Source organism: Cryptomeria japonica, chromosome 8 (genome assembly GCF_030272615.1).
Source record: "Cryptomeria japonica chromosome 8, Sugi_1.0, whole genome shotgun sequence".
NCBI classification, from domain to species: Eukaryota; Viridiplantae; Streptophyta; class Pinopsida; order Cupressales; family Cupressaceae; genus Cryptomeria; species Cryptomeria japonica.
The window spans coordinates 208,386,568-208,398,837 of NC_081412.1; positions in this window are offsets into that span (position 1 = coordinate 208,386,568).

A 12,270-nucleotide genomic window follows, 5' to 3' on the forward strand; every position below is an offset into this window, starting at 1 on the left:
CTTTGGAAGTAGATGCTATGTACACAAGGATGATAGAAATGGCAAGTTTGATCAGAAAAGTGAAGAAGGAACATTTCTTGGTTATTATTCTAGAAGTAAAGCATTTAAATGTCTGATCAAATCATCTAACAAAATAGTAGAAAATGCAAATGTGTAAATTGATGAATTTGCAGAAAGAAATGATGAAGGAAATTCCAAGGAACAAGAAGATTATGATGAATTTGTCTATGTTCAACCGACAAGTCTTACTGAGAGAACTGTTGAAGAAAATGAAGAGAATATTCAGTTACCAAGTGATGAAGAAGATCGTAAAGAGCCTACCGAGCATGTATTAGCCAAGTATGTCAGAAGACATCATGCATCAAGTCAGATTATAAGAGATAAGGATGATCTAGTTATGACAAGGAACAAACTGAGACAAAACACATGTCTGATATCTGAATTTGAGATGAGAATAGTGAAAGAGGCATTTAATAGTGAAGATTGGATAAATGCTATGACAGAAGAGATTGATCAAATCAAGAAGAATGACACATGGACTCTAATCCCAAGACCAAAGGACAAAAATATAATTGGTACAAAGTGGATTTTCAGAAACAAGATGAATGAAAAAGGTGAGGTCATTCGAAATAAAGAAAGACTAGTATGCAAAGGTTATGCTCAAGAAGAAGGAATTGATTATGGTGAAACTTTTGCACCTATGGCTAGACTTGAAGGAGTAAGAACATTGTTCGCATACACTGCTTACAAATATTTCAAGGTATATCAAATGGATGTCAAATCTGCATTTTTGAATGGTATATTAGAAGAAGTTTTTATTGAATAGCCCGAAGGATTTATTGAAGACAAGAATAAAGATTAGGTATGTAAATTGAACAAAGCTTTATATGGTTTGAAACAAGCACCTAGAGCATGGTATGAAAGATTGCACTCTTATTTGATCAAAATTGGTTTTATAAGGACAAGTGAGAACAACAATATATACATGAAGAATGATGAAAATGGAATTCTGATCTCAGCCATATTTGTTAATGATATTATATTTTGTGGAAATAACTCTTTATGCAAGAATTTTGGAAATGAAATGAGCAAAGAATTTGAGATGTCATTAATCGATGAGATAAAGTATTTTATAGGTTTATAGATACTGCAAATGAAAAATGAGATTTTCATCACTCAATCCAAGTACATAAAGGAAATCTTGAAGAAATTTGGAATGGAGGATTCAAAACTAGTAAGTACTCCTATGAATACCAACTGTAAATTATTAAAGAATGATGAATCTGCATCTATTGATGAGACATTTTACCGATCCATGATTGGAAAGCTACAATATGTTGTTCACAACAGACCAGATATAGCACATGCAGTAGGTATAGTTGCAAGATTCTCTATAGATCCAAAGGAAACACACATGACAACAATCAAAAGAATTTTTAGATACTTGAAAGGCACTGAGGATTATGGCTTAGTATATCAAAAAGGAAATGACTTTGATTTAAAAGTTTATACTGATGCGGATTGGGCTGGAAACATTGATCACAGGAAAAGCACAAGTGGAGGAGCTTTCTTTTTAGGAGAAAGACTAGTGAGTTGGCCTAGCAAGAAACAAGGATGTGTTTCACAGTCAACAGCAGAAGCTGAATATGTTGCTAGAGCATTGAATTATACCAACATATCATGGATCAAAAAACTGTTGGATGGTATAAATGAGAAAGTTACCGAGCCAGTAACTATATTCTATGACAATACTAGTGCCATTAATATTTCAAAGAATCCTATTATGCACTCTAAGACAAAGTACATCTCTATCAAATATCATTATCATAGAGAAGAAGCTCAAGAGAAGAAAGTGGTGTTGGAATATGTTAGCACAAAGGTGCAAATAGCAGATATCTTCACCAAGCCACTACCAAGGGACAGTTTTGAATATCTTAGAAGTAAGTTAGGGGTCCTACCCCTATCTTCTATTCACTAACCGAGTTTGGTGAAAGCATCAATTCAATGACTCTACAGAATATCTTTTAAGAGTATATGTTGATTTACACACTTTAGGAGGTTTTCTAAAGGTGCACAAGAAAAAATATAGGAAATAGGAATTGAAGACAAAATGCTTTGTTTGAGACTATGTTGATACATCATAGCAGGAAATCACTTCATACAGGAAGAAATTATGTTTTAGTTCTTTGCTTTTTGGCATTGTTGTCAAAGGGGGAGAAGACTGGAGAAGACTGGAGAAATACTGAGAAAAAGAGGAGAAGTCTAATGTATGGGGGAGAAGTCTGATGACAGGAAGAGAGCATTTTAGCATTTTAGAATCTCACAGCAATCTGAATCACTTAGGTCAAATCAATTGGTTTTGCCATCAATGCAAAAGGGGGAGATTATTGGCATTATAACAAACAATGGGAGATTGTTGGCATTTCAATAAGGATATTGAGAAGGTTGTTGATGATTATGGATATAACTGATTAAGGATGTTTACTGTCTTAATATTATTATTTTGTCATTGATGTCTAGAAATTGATTTTCTAATTCAGTATGATGTTGCCATATCTTGAGAAGTATGATTTGATGAGTATAAAGATGTCGGTAAAAGACATAGAAAGAATATGATGAATAAGGGGAGAAATAAGTTATTCAATGGGCAACTATTACTGAGTCAGACAATGATGAGATCATGATGTTTAGATTGTTTTGATATCATACATATGTTATTGATTGTAAGGTTAATACTATAATATGTTACTGAGTAAAGAACCTAGTCGGTAAACCCTAAGGTTATCGCTATTGGTTAATGAAGACAGAATGCCTACCGACTGAAGTTTAGTATTTATCGAGTTGTAATAGAATTGTAAGCGAGCTGTAACAGAATACATTAAATGATTATATGCATTATTTAATGAAGGAAGCTAATGAGCTAGAACTGATTAAATGATTGGTATGCCATGCATGAAGTTTGTTAAAGAATCTATGGCAAAGGAAAATTGACATGGAGATCTACAGCTTAGATTGAACCACATTACCCTAGCACAAGTTCCAAGGAATGGATGCAAGTTCCAAGGCGGGGTAAAACATTTTTTAGATTGAAGGATACATTGAACCTAGACAAGTTTGAAGATCCGATGGCTATGATTGATCATGGGAAATGTGATCAAGGAGATTAAGCGATTGGCAATTGTTTATAAATAAGGAACTATTGATAAATAATGTATGCGGGCAAGTGTATGCACAGGGATGCTACATAGTGATTACCCAACACAAAAGCTTGAAGACCTATTTAAATAACATAGTATAGAAGCCTAGCAGATGGACAAGATTAGTTCTATGTCTAGATTATATTGAGCAAATAAGAATCTGCTTTAGCATTTTAGATGTGAAGTTGCATATAGATTTTTATTACTATTATTTTGTGAAAGTGATAGAAAATCTCTTAACTAAGTGGACTTAACAGTCTTATTTGTAAAACCCTCTAGCAAAGTGACATTCTAATTGAGTGTTTGAAATCCTTTAACAAGGTTGCCTCTAACAAGGTGAAGATCCTAATAGATCTGAAGGAAATCCCTTAACTAGGCCACATCTAGAAATGTGTTTGTAATCTTTAATAGGATTTTCTTTTAACCGAGCATACTCTAGAAGAGTATATTTCTTAGTGGGTCCGAAATCCCACAGTGGTTTTTCCCTATTTGGGTTTCCATGTTAAATTTGGTGTTATGAGGTTTATGATGTTTATATGCTTTTGAGTTTGCATGTTTAGCAGTTTTGGTTATATCACTGAAGTATATGTTAGTGAGGTTGAATCTGATGTTTTTATGGAAGATTAAGTTTGTATGATTCAACCCCCCCCTCTCATCTTATTAGCTTGGCATCTGTAATTAACATTAAGTATCAGAACTATCAACTCGGTCTTTCGATAGAATACTTTAAGGGTCAAACTGATGTGCTTGTCTCACTTTCTTTTCATTTTGATGGAATATTCTTCTTGGATAAATTGTTTATCCCATTCATCAAAACCCTTGTTTTATCGACAAGTTCATTTTGCTAAAATTTGCCCTGATTCCATTGCAATACATATTTTGATGAAACTTTGCCTTTGCCAACACTTCATTCGATTATTCCGATATCATCCTTTCATCGAAAAAAATTCTTCGACAAGAGCGTTGTTATTTTCATCGATGTTGGGTTTTTGATGAAACTTTAGTCTCAGTAGGTGCCTTTTTTATTTCCTCAACATCGCTCTTTCATTGAAAGGCTTTTCTTGTTACATTTTAAGGCCTCTTAGGTTACCCTAATGAGGGTTTTGACAGCCTTCCACTAAAATATGAATATCTCAACCAAAACTTAATGGAATTAGGTGATTCAAAAGCCAAAATCAAGTGAATTCATGCCTCCATCCAACCCAATAGGTTTCAGTTTCTAGGACTAAGTCTATAAAACAAAATAATATTTATAAATAGACTGTTATACATAATAATATAAGAAAATGTATGCAGAAAACTACTTTTACTGACATTGCAGTATTTCTTATAATTGTATTTTCTTTTTATAGTTATTTTTGTCACTAAGGATTGCACTCGTAATGCTATGTTTGAAAACAAGCAATCCTGTGAAACATGGAAACACCTTCGAGCCTGTGCTTTGCTCAAAGTGAAGGTGAATCTTCAAAGATCAGGGTGACATTCTGTTTGGTGAATCTCTTGTAAATACTTGATAAGAAAAGGGATAGAAAGGAATAGGAGGCTTGTGTGTAATAAAAATCTATTCTAATGAGGGTGATGCACCAAATATCTTATCTGAGATCTACAACCTCCTTAACTCACAAAAATCTTCCAGCAAATAACTCTGAATCTCACAACTCAATTGAACATGTAGATGCATAAATATTTTCTAGAAAGGTATGAATTTAGTGCATGTGTGAAGGAAAACAACAGGTTTTCACAATTTCAAGCAATTAAAATAAACTAACACAAACTAGAACCTACAACTAAGATGTATTTTCTTGCACCACAAATTGATTGAATGAGACGAATTAGAGGATAAAAATCATAGGAAATCATCAAACCATTCATTCAACACTAGACAAGAAATACCAAGAAGGTGATCTGTTGCTATATTACTGAAAATAAGGGAGTCTACTTTTACAAAACTCAAATACTGCTGAGCTACAATGCTTTTTGCAAAAATGTGTATGCAAAAAAGAAAGAACCTGAGGGAAAAAAGGAGGAAGAGAATATATATAAATTCTGATGAATCCCCTTCAAAAAGCCTAAAAAGACTGCATGAGAAAAGCCTTGAGCGAATATGCCCACAAAAATGGCATAAAAACTCATGCATGATACTGAAAATAAAAATCTTTATTGTTCAAAAGGATTGCCACTAATTCTACATGAAGAGAAAATCTCTTTACTGCATATGGAGTTGCTAGTCCTGCCTAACAAAGCTTCACTAAAAAAGAAGGACCTTTGATTGAAAATCTGCATGTCTAAGTGCAAAAAATAGCTATCCCCATGTGAAATATGCATGATGAAATGAACTGAGATGGTATTAAAAGAAATCCCATTGAAAATATCAAATGTATTCCCTGACAACTGCTCTTCATGTTGAAACTTCTGGTAAAAATGGTTAAAAAATATGATCTCTTTGTCTCATGAGCTTTCCAATGGTATGCAACACTTGCATTTTGGTCAGTCAATTAGTGTATGAATTAATTTTTTCATGCAAGAATTTAACTCTTCATTTGGTAGGCTTTTCACTGTGCAAATGACCAGTTCTCCTGACCTCTAAAATCAAATCTATCCGGTCAACAACAAGTTAGTCAAGAAACCATCCCCATCATCTGATCTTCTTTGATCTCTATCTACACTCTGTCACGTGGCACTATCTGATTGACTCTGGGGTCTTTGCTCCTTTCTTTTTACCTTTTTAGTCACTAAACATCTGCCCTAACTATCTAGATTAACCGCCAGATTTTCTCTTTAACCGCCGAAACTCCTAGCACCTTGTTGCCATGTCATAGTGATTAATGCTTGGGCACTTTTCTATCGTGGTATAGCGACAGCCATTGGATCTTTTTAGACTTGCTCAACCTTTAAAATCTTTCCTTATTTTCTCTTTAAAAAAAAAATGTGCCCACTTTGTCATTTGACCTTTGCCACATGCTAGATTCAGATTTGTTTGTGGATCCATCTAGGCTTCACTTAAAATTTTCAGCACTCTGGAGTGAGCCCACCTCTTTCTGCGTTCACCTTGTTCATCCTGGGCCCATGAAAAAAATGATTTTGACACATTTGAAACACTTTCAAGTATTGAGCCACTAAACCATTGAACCTTTTTGAAGCATTGAACCATTGAACTTTGAAGCATTTTCAACTATTGAACCTATGAACCATTGAACAACTTTGAAGTTCAAGGTTTGTAGACTTTTGTCACATGTCAGCCTTTGATTAGCTTATGGTTCCACTTGGGCATCACTCAAAAATATTAACACTTTGGAATAGGCCCACCTCTTTCTTATCTCTATTCGGAAAGTATTTTGGTGAAATCTTTTCTTCGAGAAAAAATCTACAAGACTCATCGATAGCCAAGTTTCACAAAAACCGCATCTCACCAGGTCCCAATGCTTAGTTGCCAAGTCATGGGTATAATCATCATACATCTCTGCATCATGACATAGCGACAATGGTCAGATCATCATTGGTTTCCATTGATCTTTTTGACTTGCTTGCTAGTTAATCTCTCTACATGGGTGTCTCTTATGCCACAGGTCAACCACTAGTTCGCTCATGGGTCCACCTTGTCTCACCACTTGGACCTGCCATTGGACTTGGTCTTCCTTGGTTCTTCATCTACTCTCTATGATGTGAGCATCCTCCTCTTGTTATTATCCCACCTGGATGACAACTTCAACAACCACATCATTAGTCACCAAGTCGCAGGGAATAACTATCAAGAACCTTCATCATGTGGTACAATGACATGTGTTGATATTCCTCCAAAGTGCTCAAGCTTTAACTCTGGTTGATCTTGTCTCTTGCGTCACACGTCAACATATGTCACCTCTTGATTGGATTCAAAGATCCACTTGGGAACCACCTATCTACTGGGCCGCCACGCATCTTGCTCTATTGGATCTCATTCTTTCGGCCAAAGTGTTCCTTTGGCAAGCCACCTACTAGTTTCATCAATATTATTATGTCGATGAAGATGAGCCTTTTGTGAAACTCTTTTGGGACTCATCATGGCCAAGGTCTACTCGACCTTGATGGAAATTAGCTTTTGATGAAACCTTTTTGCGACTAATCACGACTAAGATCTACTCAATGTCTCCCATCGTGCCATGTCACTAGCCACTAGACCACCACCTGTCCTTGGTTTTATACTCTCTGCCCTGCCATGTCATCAGTCACCAAGTCACATGAAATATCCAATGATCATCTTTTCAATGCGACATAGCAACAATCGTTGATGTACCTACATCATCGTTGATCTTTTACAACTTGCTTTCTCTTTAGTCTCTTCTTGCTATCCAGTCAAAAAATTAGGATGCGTTGAGAAGCACACTCATGTGTGGTCCACTAGGTGACAAGCCACCTCTTATCAAAATATTTTGAGCTTTAACACTTTAGTTACATGTGATCTGAGCTTTAAATTCTAAACACTTTGTCTACACTACCAATGTGGGATAATTGTTCTTCATGCCTTGGTTTTTCGATCGGGTTATCGGGATGATATGAAATGGTTTATTTTGATGGCCAATACAACCTTTAGAACTTTGAACCTTCCTATCGGGTCTTTAGAATGATTTCAAACCTTCTATTCCAATAGCCAATATAACTTTTTGCACTGTGCTTTCTCATCGGGTACATCTTGCTAATCGGGGCAAAATTCAAAAACATGACTTTTTGGAGTCCCAATTAGGATTTATAAACCACGCCTTTCTTGAAAAGGAACATAAAGTCTCTATAATCTATAGCATGTTGTGCTCAACCCTTGTATGAGCCCATTTTAACCCACATGCTTCACTATTTTTTCCTGTATCTGCTAATGAAGCAAACAAGTTAGAAAAAGATGTACTTCTGATTTCTTGCTCATGATTTGGGCCTTTTTTTTTTAATATGAATGAATGCAAGGATTCATTAGGGCACCAAATTTGGCATGTGCAAAATTTTGGTAATAGTTTTGGCGACCTCTTAGGGGTGTTTGCTTGCTAAACAATAGACTCCAGTACCCTAGCATATCCATTGGGCATCGAGTCAATTCTGGCTTTTCCAAAAATCTTGAACTGCATCTCAACACTCAAAACAAAACTGAAAAGGAAACTACAAAGGCTCTGCATACAGTTGAGCCTACACACTGTGCAATTTGCACTTAAGAAAAAAAAAAAAAAAGGGCCTGAAAAATCAAATTGCGATGTGCTTGGAAGCACTTATTCAATTTAAACTACTACAACTCTGCTTATAGCCGAGCTTGACAACTACTGAAAAGAAAGAACTGCAACTATTCTACTATGTACATATGTAAACTATTAGTACTCAATAACATAGTTTGAGGTGAATCTCATTGACAAGGATTAGCAACACCTCTCCATCTAATTTAGGAAGCTAGAAAGCATTATGTTGTTTGCATTCTGTGATAACATACGGACCATCCCACATATCATCAAACTTGGTATGCCTACTAGGTTTGTTCTTTAACTCATCCCACTTGAAAACAAGATCACCTTGATTAAATATGCATGGTACAACGTTTCTATCAAAGGTCCTCTTCATCTGAGCATGGTGAATTTTTAATTTTATGTATGCTTCCTTGCGAGTTTCTTCTAACTCCATAAGCTAAGAAAGCCTAATCTGCATTGGCTACTCTTCAAGTAACTCAAATTCTTTTACATAATTCAAAGTTGGCAATTCAACTAAAATAGGTAACTTGGTTTCTTTGCCATAAGTTAAAACATAAGGAGAGTTACCTATTGATCTATTTGGTGTAATTTTGTCAGCCCAAAGGGCTAACTTGAGCTTTTCATGCCAAGTTCTCTAATTCTCAACAATGGTCTTCTTAATGATGTTGATCAAGTTTTTATTAGTTGATTCAGCTTGTCCATTACCCTAAGGGTAGTAATTGGACAAAGTATTCAAATATATATTATTCTTAACTAACCAATCTGAAACTCTAAGACCAATGAAAGCTAAAGCATTATCGGAAATGATTGATTCTGGGGTACCAAACCTGGACACTAAATCTTGATAGAAATTTAGGACAAAAATTTCATTAGCTTCTTTCAATGGAACTGCTTTTGTCCTCTTTGTGAAATAATCAGTTGTTGTAAGAATCCATTTGTGACCTACACTAGAAGGTGGATTAATAGGTCCTATAAAATAAAGTCCCCTCTTTGGAAAGGGATTCTCTACTTCAATTGGTTGCAAAGGCAAGGCTGTCAGCCTCTGTTTGCCTATGAACAATGAGCATTTCTCATATTTTCTTACCCATGAGTGAACATCTTTAAATATTTCAGGCCAACAATAACCAGCTCTCATAATTTTCAAAGATGTTGTTCTTGCTGCAAAGTGACCTCCTGCGGGTCCTTCATGAAATTCTTTTAGAACTTTTTCAATCTGATTTGTCTCAATGCATCTTAGAATAACATTACTAAAATCTCTTTTGAACAAAATACCATCTATTAAAGTATAAGGAATGGCTTGTAGCTTGAAATACCTTTGTTTTGATCTGTCTAAGCCTTCTAGATAGTGACCAGTTTGTAAATAATGGACAATTTGTTGATTCCAAGTGACTGGTAAAGTTGGGGCAGCAGGTTGTTCCTCATTATTAAGAACTATTTCAACTTGTTTCTCGCCTTCTTTACTATTTTTTGTACTTCCAACAAGTTGTTCACATAAACTCTTGCCTCTAACTAGCTTAGTTACCTTGATAGAAATGTCATATTCCTTTACCTTAGTGATCCAACTTGCCCTTTTGTCATTTATGTCTTTGTTGAACAAAAACTCTTTCATTATAGGATGAGCAACTATAAGATGAATTTTATTGTTAGAGAGCATGTGCCTAAATTTCTTAAGGCATCTTATTACTACTAACGCATGCTTTTCTAAAAATGAATAACTAGTCTCATAATCATGCAAAATTTGACTAAAGAAAGCAATTGGTTGTTCTAAACCTTCATCATTTTGCTGACACAACATTGCAGAAATAGTATCCTCACTCCCAAAAGCATATAGAATAATTTTTTTCTTAAAATCAGGATTAATGAGAGTAGGGGCTGCTGCAATTGCTTCTTTAATTTCTTCAAAACTACTTTTACCTTTCTTAGTCCACTAAAAAAGAATATTTTTCTTAAGCATGGTTGTAAGTGGTTGCATCAATGCTGCAATATTAGGAATAAATCTTCTAATAAATTTTATCCTACCTATGAAACTTTGGAGTCCCTTTTTATGTGCTAGTAATGGCAATGCAAGTATGGTTGTGATCCTCTCAAAATCTACTAAAATTCCATGTTTTGAAACAATATATCCCAACTACTTGCCTTCATGAACAACAAATATGCTCTTCTTGGGATTTAATGAAACTCCAAATTCCCTGCATCTTTCAAATACCTGTCTGAGATGGTCAAGATGTTTATTAGCCTTTTTAGAAAAAATAGCTACATCATCTAGGTAAACCAAAACAAACTTGTTGATGAGGCCTTGAAATGCCATATCCATTGCATGCTGAAATGTTGTCCCTACGTTGGTTAGTCCAAATGGTTTTTTATTATAAGACATTGTACCCCACTTGGTGGTAAATGTTGTTTTGTACTGGTCTTCTTCTTTGACCAGAATTTGGTTATATCCTAAATAACCATCAAGTAATGAAAATCTCAGTGAACGTAAGACAACTTGCAAAATTTGCTCCATTGAGGGCAACAGGTAATGATCTTTCAAGGATGCTCTATTGAAGTTTCTAAAATCAACACATAGTCTAAGTTCACCATTTTTCTTCCTAACGGGAACTAGATTGGACACCCAAGATGTGTGCTTGATTAGAAATATAATATTTCCTTCAATCAGCTTATTTAACTTAGTCCTCATAAGATGTTCTAATTTTGGATTAAGAGGCCTTTGTTTCTACCTTACTGGTTTTGCATTATCTACCAACTCTATAGTATGTTGAGCTAAATGAGGATCAAATCCTTTCAAATATTCATACCTCCATGCAAATATGTCATTAAATTCTTGACAAAGTTTTACAAAAGTGTGTTTTTCTTCAGGGGTACATACCTTTCCAATTTTAAGTAACTTGTCCTTGAATATTTCAATAGGTTCATAATATTCTTCCTTCACAAACATGATGCATTTATCCCTTCTTACTTGATCATCTCTATTAAAAAAAGATTCAAGGGTTACCAAACCCTTGGTCAGCTTGTTAGTTTTCAATTGGAGAAACTGATTTTCATATTCCTCATTGAACTTATGCTGATTTCCAACAGAAAACTCAGCTTCTTCAATTAGGAAATTAGTAATCTGCTCATCTGAGTGAAAAACTTGCCAATTAATAGTGTTATCTGGAACTAAGGGCCTTATTACAACTTTAACATACTGTTGTCTATCAATATTTCCAACCTCATCTGGTATGTTAAATTGAGCACCTAAAGCAGCAAGCCTATGTGCTTCTTTATTTTGACTTCTAGGAATGGACAACAGATTATATGCATCAAAAACTTCAATTAAATACCAAATGCTATGCTTGTACATTTTCAAAACATCATTCTTGGTGACATGGATATTCCTTTCTTGGTTCACAACTAGTTCACTATCACAAAAAACTTGTAAACATATAACTTTTTTCTGCCCAACCCATTCTAAGCCATGCTAATGATTCATATTCAGTTGTATTGTTTGTATAGCTAAAAGAAAATCTGAAACAGTGTAGTATCTCATCCCTTTGGGTGAAACTAGTATAACACCACCTCCAGAACCATTCTTACCTCTTTAACCATCAAAATAAAGCTGTCAAACCTAATTTTTCTATTGTTCTAACTGTTGTTCAAGTGAAATTTCCTCTTTTTCAAGCCTAGGAGTAACATAATCCTCCTCATGAATTATATAAATGCCAAGACTAATTTCATCGATGCTGGTGAAATGATCTTCTACTATATTCTGGGCTTCCCACTCATCCAAATTCACATCAAGTATGCACTGAATAGGTGTATCTGGATCTTGGATAAGTGGTAACTCCTCATGGTCTCTGATGACAAGATCGACAATTATAGGATTGGGGGTATAT